Here is a 17673-nt window from a genome sequence, read left to right on the forward strand (position 1 = left end):
TGTGTGTGTGTGTGTGTGTGTGTGTGTGTGTGTGTGTGTGTGTGTGTTTTCCTTCTGTCCTCCCTTCCCGCGAGTTTCGGGCGCTGGCTTAGAGGGCTCCCGCTTTCTCAAGGGAAGGGGAGCTGCCGAGACCGCGCTCCGCTCCCCAGCCGGGCCGGATGCCTCACTGAGCCCAGGTCCGAGTCAGTCGGGGTAACTCAGGGAAAGGGGGGCCTCTGCCTGGGAGTAGAAGGTCCTTTCCGGACCGAAGAGCCAGGGAACGGGCCGGGCGAGGGGGCCTGGGCGGCTGGAGGCGGTGGAGAAGAACATTCGTAGCTCCGTGTGGCGGCTGGACAGAGCCACCAATCAGCTGGGCGCGTAGAATGCCCTGCCAGGGCGAGGTTGCGTCCGGAGGCACCGGTGGAGGGTGGCTGGCTAGTCGTTGAGCCACAGCCGCCACCCGGGTGGGCCGGGGGACTGGCGTGGGGTGGAGGTGGGGGGCTTGGCGGGTGAGATGGAAGCGGCGCGGAGCCGCCCAGCCAGTGTTCTACCTCTCCCGCCCCCGCCTGCACCCCCGAGGGACCGCGAACTGCCGGAACGCGCGGCTGCGTTGTCCTCTTGCCACTCTTCGGGAAGCTCAGGGACTTAGGCGCCCCTGGGCGGGGGCCACCAGCCTCTCCACAATTCCTATAACCCTCACCCCCACCCCCTTCTCAGGCCTTTTGTTCCGGCCACAGAGTCGTGCCTGGTGGCAGTTTTCGCCCCAGGGCTTGGTGGTTCTGGACTCCTCCCAGATCAGCTCTTCTTAATTAAAAGGCAAGGGCTTGGGGTAGAGGTGAGGGGAACGTAGGAAAAACCTATTTCCGAAACTCAAGACTTGGCTGTTTTAACGAACGAAAGAAAGAATCCCAACTCTGCGCAGGTGGATTCATAGGCGACGCGAGGATATTGTGGAAATTTAGAAGGAAAAAATAAAAAACAGGCGCTAGGATCAGATGACGGTGATAGGCTGCTCGGCACACAAAGGGAGCGTAGGGTAGGGTTTACGGAGCAAGCCTGCAGCGAATGGGGCACAGATTGTTCCGAGATCCAGTCGTTTTCTCAGTCAGATCTACGCGAAGGGAGGGGAGGGAAGGGGAGGGGCGGGCAAGGGAGCGTGGCGGGAGGGGCTGGGCTTGGGGGCGGGGGGATTTCTGATCAGTCTGATGCAATTCCAAGCGTGCTGCAAAGGAACTCCAAGGCGCCCGCATCACCATCGCCACCCACCCTTCCCAGATGGTGCTGTTTTAAATACGGATCTGCAGGGCTGAACGCAGAACTGGGAGATTTATTGCAAAATCCCGGGAAGGGAGGGGGGGGGTGCGCGGAATGGGGAATGGAGGAGCAGAATTTAAAGGTGCAACGCTTGCTTTTCCCAATCAGGCGGCAACCGGCCGGAATTATTATTTTTTTCTTTCTGTCTGCTTGTCTCTGGATTCTAATTCACCAAGAAAGAGGTGTAAATATTGTGACATTTTGAGGCAGCTTGATGGATGGGAAAGAAATCATCTGTCACTCTAAATTGCAGAGTTCCCTCTCCCCGCGCCATCCCTTGCTAGAGAATACTCGCTGCTGCCTAATACAGTTGCTAGGGCTTCAGATGAATGCATCGTTAAGGGAATATTATTATCCTTTTAGTTGACTTGCCAATTTAGCTGACAATTGAACCGAGAAAATTGTAGATTTCGTGTCCCTGGGAGGAAAAATGCTTGACAGTCTAAGTCTTGTAACCTTGAGATCTTTAACAGCTTAAATAAACCTCAAAAGTGTCACGTCATCCTCTACATACACACACACACACACACACACACACACACACACACACACAAACTCGACTTGTAAGATAACATGGTTTCACCTAAACTGTTGTGGAAATGAATATCACTTTAAGAATGCTGCACCTGATATTCACTGTTTATGTGTATTTACCAAGAGCTCTTCAGCATGAAGACAAGACATTCCAATTGTCCTGCTTGGAATCAGTCAGAAGACTAGAAGGTGACAGAGAGAAGGGAAGAAAGAGGAAAGAGAGAATTTTAACCTAGCTGCTATTAAATTAACAGTAACCTAGCCTACTTTTATACTCCCTGGTCTTGCATATTAATATTTCTGTATGTGAGATTTTAGCTTGGTCTAGCTCCCCCAATGGAGTATACCAGTATTGATTCAGATGAGAATATATGCATCCTGCCAGTAGCTTTTTCAGTGTCATTGATAGTAAGACCTACAACACAGCAATTTTTGGAGGATTGAAGAGAATGTCCATAAGGGCTTTGCAAACTGGGAAGCAGGCACTCCATAAATAGGAGGTATCATTATGACATTCTCTTTGCATATAGCATTTTCATTTGATTGAACCAGAGTACTAGTTATTTTAAAACTTAGTCTAATGTATATGCTCAAGGTAGTAAGTGGGGATTAGTTGGCTTATAAAATATTATTTTTCAATTGTCTATTGTACATTGGAAAGAAGGTTTTTAAATATCTAAAATCAACATACATAAGCTTTCCATTTCATTTGCCAGACTCTTTCCCCATCAAATCTCTGATCTAAATTCTTAATAAGAAGAGAAGATGGTGAATTTAGTTTCTTTCCTTTTCCTGGCCTGTCCTCTAGGGGAAGCTTTAGTAAGAAACAACATTCCAAAATTAGGCAGTGAGAGAAAGAAGGCAAGGGACTGGATGACCACAAAATAGATAATCAGCCAACAAACAGAAATAAGGGAAAACCAGCATTAAAGCATGATTTACAAAGGGTTTTTATTTTTTAATTCTGTGATTTTTGGGACCAGACTCAAACTTGCTCAAGTAACATTCACTTGATCATATTGCTTACAATCTGTCAGTTAAAATGATGTCTAACTGAGCATATTTTTTATTAAATATACTTCTATCAAAGGCCAGTAAAGCTACTCTTTGATTTTAATTAAGACAAACTAGTCTAACCATTTAAATAACTCTAATGAATATGAACTGATATCATCAGATTTAAAAGCTCTGCTGAAAACTAAATTTGTTCTGAAAAGCACTGACTTGCCAGAAAAATATCTATTTTTGCAGCTTTCTTTTCACTCTATGGATAATTTAATGAGTTGCTTATTTTAATTTTACAACTGCTACCTCAGAAGTATCTCAAATTATCTTTCTTTGGCTGGTGTCTTTCTCTGCTGATCTGCTACTGCTCTGTGTGTGTGTGTGTGTGTGTGTGTGTGTGTGTGTGTGTGTGTGTGTATGGGCGTGTGTGTCTCTGTGTGTGTTTTCTAGTGGGAATTTAACAAGCAGTGAGTCTCTTAAATTTACATGCCATAATCTATGTCAAGAACATTGTGTAGTACTTAGCAATAAAAATAAACATTAGCATCTAGTGAAAGCTTACCATCATTGAGTGCTATGGAAATAGAGGTCTTAAAGCAAGAAAGATTAAATTTTTCAACAACAAAAAAATTTCTCCCCTTTTTGGCTTAAAGGTGATTATAGTTTCAAAAATATGACATCTTTCCTCTTTTACTTCGGAATGTAGAACTGCTGCTTTAACAAGTGTCTTTTGAGAAAGATACACATGTTTCATAAAGATTAATACCCCTAAAACACTATGGTGCAGAGATGGAAGGATGAATTCTTTATCCCTGCCTCTAATCTCATTTGGTAATTTTTGGAGTGTTCATTCTGAGTTTTTAAAAATTCTGGTGGATATTTTTTTCTTCTTTCTTTCCAACATTATAAAATAGTCCTAGAAGACATTTTTCTGCAGCAGTGCAGACTTTATTTGTATTTCCTAGTAATGACACTTTAGATTCATATAGTACTTTGACAGCTCTTTACAGGTTTCATTTGATTTCCTTATTAGTCATGTAAGGTAGGAATCACCAATCACCTTTTACAGATGAGAAAAGTAAGGTGCAGAATTATCTAATACTACACTACCAGTAAGATGTAAAGACTAACTCAGAATCTTTCTTCAAATTTTAAGGAAATTTGTGTTTGTTCCTCTCTAGACCATGCTGCCTTAAACTCCACTAAGGCATCAGAGGAGCTGTAGACATTATTTTCTCCTATTTTGATTTATTTAATTAAAATAAAAACATTGTCTACAAATAGTTTTCGAAATTTTCAGGCCTAATGGAAAGTTTTAACTAGCCTTCCTAAGACAGTATTTCCCTCTGCCACAGTTAGAAACTCAAAGACAGCAGAACTCTTCCTCTAGTTGACATACCATCTAAGTCATAGTTGCTAATTCCCCAAAAAACAAATACAGAGAATAACAAGAGCCAAAGCCAAGATGTACATTACTTTTACTTGTGAGTCATAGAATCTGGGGTCTGGGAAGGTTCTCAGAGGTCACTTAGCCCAGCCCATATCTTATACATGAATTCATGCTGGCTTGTTTTCTTTTGACCCTCTGGAATTTCATCCCAGTCTTGGACGCTGGGTACTTGTTTATCTTGGTAGATGTTCTGATACTTATGTGGATCATGAGCTTGGCTGACCGTTTCCCGTTTTGCCCAAAAGGTATACTTTCTATAGAGACTCTAGCATTCATAATTTTATTTTGTAAGTATTAATTTGCAACACGTTATTTGCCATTATGTGCCAGGAACTGTATTACAATCTGGAGATTCAAGAATAAATAAGACCAAATGATCCCTATCTTGGTGGATCTTGTGGCCTAGAGACAAAGACTGGTCTCTTTATTTGTTCCAGTCCTTAGAAGGGTACAGACTTCTAGACTCATAAAATTCCTTTTTTCAAGAGAACACAGTGAATAAGATTAAAAGCCTGAGTTTAGGTTTTACTTCCAACCGCTTGTCAGTACCTAAAAAAGTCAATCAGTCACTCTTGATCTCTGCTTCCTCACACATAAAACAAAAGAGATGTTCTCAGAATAACCTCCATATTCCATTTCCGTCCCAAGTTTGAGTGATATAAAAGATATAGTCTATAACTATTTCTTGCAGTGTTGGGGAAAGTAAGGCTAAGTTACCCTAACTTTTGATGATTTACAATTTGGGGTACCACAAATTTTTAACTTGTTAAGAAGTATATCATGAAAAAATCAAAGCAATATATTCGGACCCAGAATAGAAGGAATCTTGGTGTTGAACCTGTTCATTTATGGAATGATGACTGAGAAAGTTTTAATTTAGAGAGTGATCTCAAATTTCTGCGGATTATTTTTAAAAGCAGGTGGTGCGATGAAAGACCCACTATCAAATTTACTGTTTATTTTCTTTGTGCAAGCAGAAGTTCTAATTTTTCAGGTCATTCCATTTTAAAATCAAAGATATTACATCCTGAAATGGCCTGGGTCTCATGAATAATGCATTATATACACATGATAATAGATAATTAGATGGACAAGCCAAAAGAAACATGAAAGGGAGCGGGTAGCCCAAGGATTGCAGAAGGTGTGTGGGCATTTTGACATCCAGGAAATGCTATAGATCTGTCCTTAACTAACTCAGCCTGGTGGAGATAATTAAGAAAAAAAATGTGGGTGTAGGAAGACTGCAAGCCATTCCCTGGGATTGGCTAGATTGCTGCAGTAGTTCAAAAACAATTGGCACAGCCACCCACACTAGACATGATTGCCCTTTGATGAGGCAGCTATTGACTTTTATAAAGATGCCATATTTAAAATAACTTCTGATGCACTGGGGATAACAGACATCATTCTTGAATTCTATTTTAGACAAATGGCAGAATATATTACAAAATATTAATTTAAAAATAAAAAAATCTTTAAAGTCTAGTTTCTAAAAACCAGCAGTTTAGCGACACGTGACCTCTGGATTTAACAATTCAGCCTGAAGCTGGGAGAAAGCTGTAGCTTGTATGGGACATTTTGACCCACTGTGGGCATTTCCGAGACCACTACAGGAAGTAAAATGTACTTTGTCAAAGTTTTTAACCTCTGAGTGAATATTAAATCCACTCCAAAATCTTCGCATCCTGGGAAAGGCGATCCAACAATTTTCCTAAACAGCAACAGAAAATGCACTGAGATCTTTGCTCCCAGAGTGCATGTTATAATGTTATGCTATCTAGAAATTTCCTTGGAGCACCTTGGTCATCAGTACCAAAAGGAGTTAGAATTGATCCCTGCAGCTTTAAGGAAATATATCAACCACCTCCTGTCTCTAAGTAATAAGTTTACTGTGGGGGAAAAAATTCACAAATTAGGTGATTGCAGAAATGTGCCACAAACATCCAAAGCCTTTGGGATAGGGCATTGCAGGGTGAGTGAATAGAGAAAAGAAAGGGAATGTGGAGAAAATTGAGAAATAAAAAGGGAAGTTGCGATGGAGTTCTAATTATACAGGGGCTCTTCAATTGACTGTTCTCTACCTTGCATGCTCATTGTTGTTCTGGCTACTTTAGTAGGAACAATGATTTCTTCTGCTTTCACCTTCCCCCTCTGCTAAGGACGTCTTCCTTGCCAATAACTTCTATAATCAATGTTTAAGAATTGCTCTGATGCCCAGCACAGTGGCTAACGCCTATAATCCCAACACTTTGGGAGGCCGAGGTGAGTGGATCACTTGAGGTCAGGAGTTCCAGACCAGCCTGGCCAACATGGCAAAACCCTGTCTTTACCGAAAACAAAAAATTAGCTGGACATGGTGGCATGTACCTGTAATCCCACCTGCTTGGAAGGCTGAGGCATGAGAATCACTTGAACCTGGGAGGTAGAGGTTGCAGTGAGCCGAGATCAGCCACTGCACTATAGCCTGGGCGACACAGTGAGACTTTGTCTCAAAAAAAAAAAAATTCTAAGTGAATGAAATAAACATGTAAGATTACAAAGGAAGCCAAAGGAATTGATGTACAGTCATAAAAACATTTAAAATAACATATGTGATATAGTAAATATATATGCTTTTTAATGCATTAAATAAGGTCTAACAGCAAGAAAAATATTATGATTTTGAAGTAATGATAAGTATCAATGTGTTTTGAAGTATCTATAAAACTGACATGTGATATGAAGGTATCTGTGATGTATACTGGTGGGAAAGCACGCAAATACTACTGTGTAACATTTCCTACACATATTTAACAACAGGACATTTGAGAAGCACTTATTAACACAGCATAGATTCAGAAATGTTAATTTAGTCAATGTCAACATTAGCCATTGTGGTTTCCTTCCTGGCAAAAGGAAACTGGCATTGGGAGAAAACGTTTAAAATTCACATTTGCTATTACACAAGCTGCCAAGTGAGGAAAGGACCAAATACTGAGAAGGCCAGGGCATGGTAAGCATGTTTCTATTGACTGAGCTTGCTATTACTCTAACGTTTATCTTTAGTATCACCAGCACAACCCCATTACCCTAGCAATCCATAACTCCATTGAAAAAGATAAAAAGTTCAGATTCTGGTCATTAACTCAACATTGCTTAAAATACCTGTTCTGACCTCACTAACCCAACAGATTACTGAAACTCTTCCTGTTTGTCATTACTACACCATGGGAAAGGATATGCACATTGTAATTGTGTGGGATGACATTTATTCTGCATTCATCCAGTGCTATTATTTGTTTTGTATTTGGCATATATTACTTAACCCTCAAAGCAACTCTCAGAGATAGATTAAGAAAACTAGAGCTCAGAGAATTTAAGTAACTTGCCCAAACTGACACAGAAAATCTGAAGTGGGGAAGCTAAACTTGAAACCCAAAGTTTTCTGATTCCAAAGTCTACTATAAATTTATGCCTCCCCATCTTATAGCTACCACCCAGATTTAATCTGGGTCTTCCATTATCAGATGGTTTACATGCACATTTTCTTACAAGATCTTGACCACAACTCTTTGAGATGGCCATGAGTCTCACAATTCATTTCCAGGAGTGCTACTTTAGAATCATTTTGATCTTTGCTAACCAATGAGAGTTTTTCAAATAGCTAATTTCATAATCATAAAATGGAAAAAGTGTTAAAATGTTTGGTGAGGATCATATACATTAATAATAAAATCTAACATTGTTGAGCTCGCTATGGTAAGCATTCTGCATTTCCATAGTTCATGGAATCCTCACAACAATCTTTCTAGGCAAAGATGATTATTTTTCTTTTAAAGATAAGGATTGGGAGGCCGAGACAGGCGGATCACGAGGTCAAGAGATCGAGACCATCCTGGCTAACACAGTGAAACCCCGTCTCTACTAAAAAATACAAAAAACTAGCCGGGCGAGGTGGTGGGCACCTGTAGTCCCAACTACTCGGGAGGCTGAGGCAGGAGAATGGTGTAAACCCGGGAGGCGGAGCTTGCAGTGAGCTGAGATCTGGCCACTGCAGTCCAGCCTGGGCCACAGAGCAAGACTCCGTCTCAAAAAAAAAAAAAAAAAGATAAGGAAACTGAGGCATCAGTAATTAATTTACTATCTTAAATTAGCAGATCCAATAAGTGGCAAAGCTGGGTTCAAACTTAGGTCTGTCTAATGTCAACGCCCTTCTTTTAATCACTAATCTGCAAATCACTGTTCAGTCTTAGCTGTTATTATTATAATTATCATCACACTTAAAACACTATCAAGATACAGAATTATCCAGGGATGAGTATATAGTCACTGAAGAGATTAGAATCTGAAACTTTTCACCTTCATGTTCTTTCTTCCACTTTAGTTTATTAACCCAATGGATGATGTCTGACTCCTTTCTTAACTTGTTTAGGGCAGTTCCAAGTTAGTTGACTTCTGAGAGTTATTGAGTAAGAAATGTTATAAATTGTTTGGATTAGGATTTAGTATGTTTAGAAGCCATTTCATAAGTTTGCCTTTTTGAGCTGTTACTGGCTATAATACTGCAGATGCTGTGATGAGGAACACCCTCTCCAAAGACACACAGTGGATGACAAACCTCCAAAGCTAACATGTTGTTTACAGATACAGAGAAGAAGAGGATGGACAAGCACAGTCTAAAACGTAATTACAAGGCTTATAGTCCCTGTTGGGGACTAAAATGTTTATTGGCTTTCCTTGTGCAATTCAATGCTCTTCCTCCAAAGGATCCACTCCAAACTTGCAACTTTCCTGAAAATAGCATCTCATTTGGGAGCATGCCAGGAATTGGTGTCTGGGTCTTTTGTGTCTTTGCACCAACTCAGAATTCTGGATACTAGCTCCAGAAACTAAGCTGGGATATATCCTGGGTCAGGGAGTCGTGTATCTACTTGGGCATCTTCCTGATATATTTACTTCATCCATCTTCCTCCTAGAAAGCAGCTCCTAGAAAGATGTGGTTTTAAATGAGGGATTGGATGCATACCGTTATGTCTTAGATAGCACACAAGTCAGTGGTCTCTGCAGAGCTGCCAAAGTCATATAAGTAATCAAAGACGTGGAAATCCATGGAGAGACTTCATCCCACCTCCACTCTGATTTATTCAGGGAAGGACACCATGAACACATAATGGATTTGATATGTCCCAGAGCTCTGAAAGCAGCCTAGCAGAAAGGGATGATCTTGAAGGACATTTTGATGTATGAAAAAGTCCACCTAAAGCTTTGTCAGAGATAACTAAGTAATATGATGGCTGGAAGACTATAAATCCTTACCTTGGCTCAGAAACTGTAGATCATTTGGTAAATTAAACTTGAAATTCATGCAATTATTTCCCCTAAAATCATGGGAAATAATTGCATGAATTCCAAGTTTAGTTTCCAAATGATCTACAGTTCCTGAAAGGAGTTCAAATTTAGATAGAAAAAGTACCTTACAAATGATCTAGCTCACTGATTCCCCTCATGCATTGAAATCACCTAAATCATCTCTTCTTTCTGAGATAAGGTCTGAATGTGTCGCCAGGTTTAGCAAACTCAGTTTGTGGCCCACTGACTTCATTTTATTGATTGAGCAACTGACGTGCACAGTGGTAGATCTCTCAATTTATTCAATAAACAATTATATGGCCCTTAAGGTATCTATCTGAACAATCCTGGGCTAGTGAAGTCACTTGCCCAGGTTACATGACCAGAAACTGACAGTTTAAATTAGGACCCAAGTTCCTTTGACTGCTATCTGGGCCTTAAAATAATATTATACAACAGGACGGGCGCGGTGGCTCACGCCTGTAACCCCAGCACTTTGGGAGGCCGAGGCAGGTGGATCATGAGGTCAGGAGATGGAGACCATCCTGGCTAACACGATGAAACCCCATCTCTACTAAAAATACAAAAAAATTAGCTGGGCGTGGTGGCGGGCGCCTGTAGTCCCAGCTACTCAGAAGGCTGAGGCAGGAGAATGGCGTGAACCCGGGAGGTGGAGCTTGCAGTGAGCAGAGATCACGCCACTGCACTCCAGCCTGGGCAACAGAGCGAGACTCTGTCTAAAAATAATAATAATAATAATAATAATAATAATAATAATATCATATGACAAAGATATTTCTTCTACTTCCTAATAGTCATATCAAAAGGAAACAATGGACAGTCTGTGCAAGATTTTAATTAATGTTCAAAATAAAATTAAAAACATTAATTACTAATACATAAGTATAACAACACTTTAATAGCATTCTACTAAGATATTATTAATTTCAAAATGGTAGGACAAAACTAATTATACTTTATACTTCTTAAATATCCTGTAGTTATTTTATGACTATTGAGACACTAGCTAAACTTTGAAACTTCAAGTTTTCATTGATTCCTATATTATTACTTGTTTCAGAGTTACTTCATTTGGTTCTTTTATCTGAGATTTGACAACAGCTTTATTTGATTTTCAGTGACAAAATTCTTTTCACTCCTGGTCCTCCACCCCAAGAAAACAACAACGACTCCTATATTTTCCTCAAAGTGATCAAGAAATGAAAGAGGAATTCTAGCCAGGCACGGTGGCTCACGCCTGTAATCCCGGCTCTTTGGGATGCTGAGGCGGGTGGATCACCTGAGGTCAGGAGTTCGAGACCAGCCTGACCAATATGGGGAAACTCCGTCTCTACTAAAACTTAAAAAATGAGCCGGGCATGGTGGCATATGCCTGTAATCCCAGCTACTTGGGAGGCTGAGGCAGGAGAATCGCTTGAACCCAGGAAGCAGAGGTTGCAGTGAACCAAGATCACACCATTGCACTCCAGCCTGGGCGACAGAATGAAACTCTGTATCGAAAAAAAAAAAAAAAAAAAAGAGGACTTCTAAAATTAATTGTATTTATTAATATCCCTACTCTTAAAACGTTAGAAAACTTTTGCTCATTTAAAATTTTTATTTTTAAACCTTCCTTATGTTACAACGAAATACTCTTTGGAGCAATTTCTTTGTTCCTCATATAATATCCATACATATAATTCTGCTTTTGTGATTAACTTTTATTACTAAATACTCTTCTAAAATTGTGCTCTTATAAACATCGATTAACTAAAGGGTAAATTTGATGTTTTATAAATGCTTTCTAGAAACAGAGAGCAAAATCATATAAATAACAATATGAATTTCCAAAAGTACAATGATAAAAAGTGACATTAGAAAACAACATTAATCTAAGAAATAGTGAAGAATATGTCAAACTTGTACATACTTTTGAGATAAATTGGCATCATGTAGATTAGCATGATTCTTCTTTATGGAATTCAACTTATTTTTACTCACTTTGCTCTAATTAGTTTTTATGTGCAGACAAGATGGAAGGTGATGGAATTTGGCTTGCAAAGTAGTTCTAACATGATCTACATCCACAATCTGGTTATAATGCTATAAGAATATGTTTATTATGTGAGAATAGTAGTTCAAATCAGTATTTAGTATCAACATAAAGGGACGAACAAAGCAAAGCTAACTTCGTTGTTTACACTGGGAACTTATTTAAATTAAAAAGGCCAGTGGATGGTCATATGTTTGGCTCATTCTTTTCAAGGCCTTCAGGAAAACATGCCTATGAAATAAAAGATCCTCAATATTAAACATTTTACTGCATTTGGGAGACACATGAAATCTGGTAATAAAGGAAGTGTTGGTCTTCATTTTTCTAATTCAGCATGGAAACTGTCTTGAGGAAAACTGACTATGGTCTTAGTTTGTGTCTCAGAAATATATTTAGTTTGAATTACGGCATCGACATCCGACTTCCAAAATTGGATATCTAGCCATATAATATCTCACCTCCCACACACACGACCCCCCATTCCCAGGTCATGACTACTGTCCAAGCAGCAAAAAAGAAGTAATTTCCCAGAGTACATACACGGCAGTGACTACCAACCAAACAAAAAAACAATTATGGGGGTTGGAATTTAAATTCATAGCTGTACTCTCACCAATTCATTCCCCATTCCACCCCATCTCTCTGTCTTCAACTTTTATGAAACTATATTTGTCCTATTCATCTGTATCAGCATCAGCCTTTCCTATATTCAACTAGACTTATCACTCCTTGGTCCCTCTCACTGGCTGACTAAGGTTTCAGTAGTACCCACTTACAGCAAACACTTGTAGTAGTCTCTTTTTCGTTACCAAGTCCCCAGACGATTTCTCAAGGAGATATTATGAAGAGGAAGTAAACATTCTCCTTTGCTACCCTATTTCTTTTTAGAGTGCTAAAACTTTATTCTATATCTGGCTTCATATCTTCTTGGACCAATTGGATTGATTTTACAGTCACCATAGAATATCTCCTGAACAGACAACCATGGGTAATGGGAACAATATCTCTACTGATCCCATGATTTGGTCACATTGGGTTGTAAGGCCATAATGGAGACATACTTGATGAGTTTATGAAGACTTGATTCTAGGTATTATGTAGGTTAGCATAATTCTTTTTTACTGAATTCAACTTAGTTTTATTCACTTTATTCTAACTGGATTTTGTGTGCAGACAAAATGAAAAGAAATGGTTCAATTTAGGTGAAAGGTAAAGCTTCAAAAGTAGTGTCGTATTTCATAGACCTTATATTTGAGAGAAATTATATCAGTATATAATAAGCACCTGAGAATATGAAAGCACAAATCCAATTTAAATGTTAAAGGTCTACAACTTGGGATTTTAAATGGAATACAGAAAAGCCACTGGTTCTTAAACAATTTTGTTGAGGAGGAAAACAGTGAAAGCTAAATGTTCTATTCAAGAGTTGTTTGTTTTGAAAATAATGCTTCATTTAAAAGCTAAAGACAGAAGACATAGTTTGTTATGAAGGCTCATCTTTTTATTAAACAACCATTACACTGTCTCCAAGTTGCAAGGGGAGGATTTGTCAATCTGATTGAATCCTCCCTTTAGTTTTTCCCAACAGCTGTGTTCAGATAATTCATGACTCCTGTGTTTCCTAAGCCCTGGATAATTTCACACACATGTCTGGTTTGGGGCTTCACAATTTCAGAAAAATATAGAAACCTTGGAGGAGGTCCAGGGTAGACCAAGGGAAATGATTAATGGGTTGAAAGTTGGAGTTTATGAAGAAAGGTTGTGAGATCTGATCTTTTGCTATGAGAAAAGTCTGAGTGGTGACTTAACAACACAGGGAGGTTAGTAAGCAGCTGTTCTCCATCTTCACTAAGGTTGAATGAAATGAAATAAGATATAAATTGCAACAGGAACAAAAAATGCATTACAGGAGGACTTCCAAGCACCAGCATTGCTGGATTCTAGATAGCTCCCCAGAAGAAGGATGTGTAGTCAACTTCCCTGGTCTGCCATGATAGGCCTACAAATAGTGAGGAAGATGAGATAATCTCTTAAGATCCCTTCTGGACCTATCTTTTATTGGTCTATCTATCATATTTAGAAAAATTATTTGTCTCAAACAAAAATTGTCTCATTTCCTCCCTCCCACCCTATCCACTCCATCTGCTTTGTCTACCTTTTGTAAAACACTGCTAACCAAAACAACTGGGGACTGATTAACTGTGGTGGGCCCTCCCCAGTCTCTAAGTGCCACTCCAGCTTTGGGAGCAAGTTTCTTATCCATCACTACCACTCCCTGGCCACAAGGGGCATGTTTACCATCATCTTTCTACACACCAAACCTACGGCAAGGGAAAATAAAACAAAACTTCCTAGGCTTAAGAAATTTGCAAGTGGCACCATGGATTAAAATACAACTCTTACATCCTAGAATATAAGCATGTAAAGGACTAAAATGTATTTCATGCATCTGCCTGTATCAGCCCATAGAATAGCCTCTGATGGATAGTAGATACCCAGCAATCTTTCATCAACTGAAAGACTGTAGCTATGAAGTGAAAGGAAACTAAAGTTGAGAAAGTCAGGAGTTTCGGATGTTTCCAAATGATTCTGTATGCGAGACCAATCTAAAGCCTAACCCATTCTTCACACATGTACTATTAAGGATTTCATTCTCACCATGCCTGTGCTATCTGGAGGTAGAAAGACGGCCAGTTGCACATCCTGCCCACGTCCTTGATCAAAAAGACCACTAAGGAGAGGTGCTATGTGGATTCATATCAGAATCACATGAAAGTAGGCCAAATTCTTAATGTGTGTTTTTGAAATCTGATTTTAGGAAGTTCAGTTTTTTTTTTTTCTAAATTATCTTTTTGCATATTTTTCTTTTTCCATTTTTTCCATGAAGAACATAAAATTTGGGGGTAGAAAATCTCTCACTCCAGTCATCATACAGCCTAAATAGGTGAGTCTCAAAAATAAGCTAATGTTCATCTTTCATCTGATTCAATGTCCTGAAACCCTTTGGTTTAAATTTGTTAATTCTTCTCATGGCTTTTCTCCTAGAAAACCAACTAATACCACAGCTATTTATTACTGTCAGCTCTAACTTATGTCCACAATCTCACATCCCTTTTGACCACACTTATAGAAACAACAAGTAAACCAAATTTATTCTTCATTATTAATTTTTAAATGTTTTCAGCACAAATCTGGTAACTTGGAAGGCTACAAGTTGATGATTCTCATATGTTTGGGGGTTTAGTCTCAACAGTTTCTTAATGGTTTCTATGTTGTTTTTCTTGATCCAACTAAATATTATTCCCAGATGGAATCAGTTTTTGACCCTCTTGTTCTACTCTCCTAGTCTTGGCCCTTCTAAAAGTTTCTTGCTGTGGTTCCTTTCTTTAGTCTGCCACTAATGACTATGCCTGGTTCCATAATTCCTGTAACAGGTGTTGACCAATTTGAACACATTTGAGTATGGTATAGAGCTATTCTTATGGTTCATAAAAAGCTTAGTGAGAATATACCATCTAACAAATAGGGAAATTACGTCTCCCTTAAGGGTTTTCTCAGGACAGGCCTTATACAAGAATTTCAAGGATTGTGAGTGACATAGTTTAACATTGGACTGGGCCTTTCAAACTATCCAGCATGAATTTGAAAACACCTCTGCCATTCTGCTCAGTAGCAGAGTTTTCTGTTTACTTAGAATTTTCCCTGTGCTAATTACGGACATTTTCAACAGTTTTTTTAGGCCAACTTATTTGATACTAGACTAGACAACTTTTTTTTTTCTTGCAAGGAAGACTGAAGGTAGGAGTAACTAGGAAGCTTAAATAAACATAATTAAATATAAAATGCTTATAATGATAGAATTGACCTCAGCCAATTAAAATTATTAATAGAAAAAACATGTCAATGTCAAGCCTACTACCTCTGTTCCCACTTGGGTAATGAGGATTAGTTTATATTTCCTGACAAGAATAGATGGGAATTCACATTTCTTCCTGACCTTTGTCCCCACTGGAACATTGGGTTAGGATCATATTAGAACATAACCAAAAAGAAATAAAGATCCAGACGAATTCACAATTAATTTTTAAGCCCCACAAAAGTGAAATAGGTAGCATCTTTTTTTCAAGCTGTGAAACTTTCCCTCATTTTAGTAATAGAGAAAATGTTCAGATTATAAACTTGGAAACTTTGCTCCTAACATATCAATCATGTCACATGCCAATCTTTAAGAAGAATAAGAAATGCATGCCCTATATTCTCAGCATCATCTTTGCCCACAAAATAATTTTGTAAAAAGTTTGATTTTAGGTCTCCAGAATTATCTCTATATGCTACCCGAATTAAGCAAATAAAAAATGATATTTAGAATTCCATGCAAGGCACTGGTACAACTTTTGTTTACCTTGGCTTCATTGTTTTTGAATGTAAGATGTACTTTTAAGGCAAATAAGTATGTGTTTTAAGTCTGGTCGCATACAATTTTGCTAATGCTATAATCACAGATCAGAAAGTTTGGAAATGCTTAGAAGTGTTAAGAGGTGTGATTCATCATGGTTATCTGAATTGGCATTTGATCTTCTTTTCTTTCTAAATATCCCTGACATTTCTGACTCCTCTGTCTTTTCCTCAGTAAAACTGCACCACACACTGGAAAGCGAAGATACACACATTTATTTATATAATGCCAAAGGAGAGTAGGAAAAAGAAGATTGGCCATAGACCCACCCAATCAGAGTCTGGGAAATGAGAGCACTTTTTCCTTCAGCAGAAATGCTGACGTGCCAATGTGAATTTAGCAGGAAAAAGATTTGCCATAACTTCTAAGTGAGCAGCATTCTGAATGCTAGCTTAGATTCCTGGCATTAACTTGCTAGGTATTTTTCAGAAAGGAAATAAATTACAATTGAGCTTAAAAACCTGAGGGTAGAACTCATTTTCAAGCAAATGTGAAGCATCTGTTTGAAGTTAACAAAGTTAAAGTTTGGACTAGGGTCCCTCCAGTCCTTTATAACGTAGTACAAGTATTTATTTATTTATTTATTTTAGTTTATAACACTAGCCTTTTAAACTGTATTGTGCTACTAAAAGAAATTATGTCTGCATTCAGCTTACAACCTGGGAACCAACACAGAGGATCTCTGGGGTAACGGTACCCAGCTTCATGCCCTCTGTCCTTTACTGCTTTCTGGTTAGCCTGCGTATTTCACATACATTAAATATTCCACAATAAACTCCACCATCTGTGCTGTAGGGTAGTTTGTATTGGTCATGTGCTCTGTCAAGTTGACAGAGGTGCAAAGCTAAATGTGTGACACTCGAAGAATATGCATATATTTGAATAATTTGACTATTTAGTCCAACAATTTGCAAAGGCGCTCTGAATGATCACACATTCTGATAACACTTCCAAGGAACAGATAGCTTCACTTAGAGGGTGGGGGAGATGGAAGCAGGGTTATTTCTAGCAGGAATTCTTGAGTTCACTGAAGTCTTGTCCCTGGTACTTCACTGTGTGAATGTGGGTAAATTATTTCCTGGCAGAGGATCGGATTCTTCTTTTATAAAACGGGTAAATAATTTCTGTCACTAGTCTTTAGAAGTTCTAAAATAGCTAATGTTAGTGAATTCATTTTGTTAACTGTAAACCCTTAGGTAAACTGAACTGAGTATGTAATAATATTATATATTCAGTTCAACAGCACATTCTTGGTAACCACAAGAGGGTCCAGGAAAGGAAACTGTTTATAAATCTTTCCCTTTAGCAAAATTAATGTTGGAGTCTTTAGGGAAATTCTTACAGCAATGAGTCTTCGCAATTATTAAGTCAAACCCCTTTGAGATTACAGAAAAATGCACATACACAGAAAGCTGCCTGCGGAATTTGGGTGTGGGCTTGGTGGGAGATTCCTCTGATACCCAGTGTTGTACCCCCAAGAGAGTGTTTCTCAAAGTGTGACTTCAGATTGTCTGCATTCGAATTGCTTGTGGTATTTATTAAAATTCTAATTCC

At 38.8% G+C, this 17673-nt stretch overlaps 1 protein-coding gene across 5 annotated transcripts in view; it reads left to right on the forward strand.

Moving 5' to 3' along the window:
- Positions 1 to 17673, forward strand: part of BDNF (brain derived neurotrophic factor) — a 76289-nt gene that overhangs the window by 2509 nt on the left and 56107 nt on the right. Inside the window, exon 1 of one of the 5 annotated variants that reach the window (XM_023230355.2) lies at positions 47 to 176. The exons of the other annotated variants lie outside the window; for them this stretch is intronic. The gene's annotated coding sequence lies outside the window, so the exon portion shown is untranslated. Of the gene's footprint in view, positions 1 to 46; positions 177 to 17673 lie in introns of those variants that run through there. 5 annotated transcript variants of the gene reach the window in all.

This window comes from Piliocolobus tephrosceles, chromosome 13 (assembly GCF_002776525.5).
Source record: "Piliocolobus tephrosceles isolate RC106 chromosome 13, ASM277652v3, whole genome shotgun sequence".
NCBI classification, from domain to species: Eukaryota; Metazoa; Chordata; class Mammalia; order Primates; family Cercopithecidae; genus Piliocolobus; species Piliocolobus tephrosceles.